Source organism: Amblyraja radiata, chromosome 16 (assembly GCF_010909765.2).
Source record: "Amblyraja radiata isolate CabotCenter1 chromosome 16, sAmbRad1.1.pri, whole genome shotgun sequence".
NCBI lineage: Eukaryota > Metazoa > Chordata > Chondrichthyes > Rajiformes > Rajidae > Amblyraja > Amblyraja radiata.
The window spans coordinates 52412268-52412514 of NC_045971.1; positions in this window are offsets into that span (position 1 = coordinate 52412268).

Sequence of the window (247 nt, forward strand, 5' to 3'; positions counted from 1 at the left end):
AAGAGAAACTTTTTTTAACTCTTCCCTCTACGGGTGTGACTTTTTCCGTATTTGCATCTCCGCCGGCATTGTGGCCAAACACGTGGAGCTGGCGGTAGCTTGGTTAGGATCACCGTCGGGAGCTTCCACTGCAGGACGTTGATCGGCGACTGCGGGAGTTTCGATCGCCCCACTGCGGTGTGTTCGATGCCCCGACCGTGGGAGAAAAGGAGGAAGATGGTAAAAGTTATTCACCTTCCATCACAGA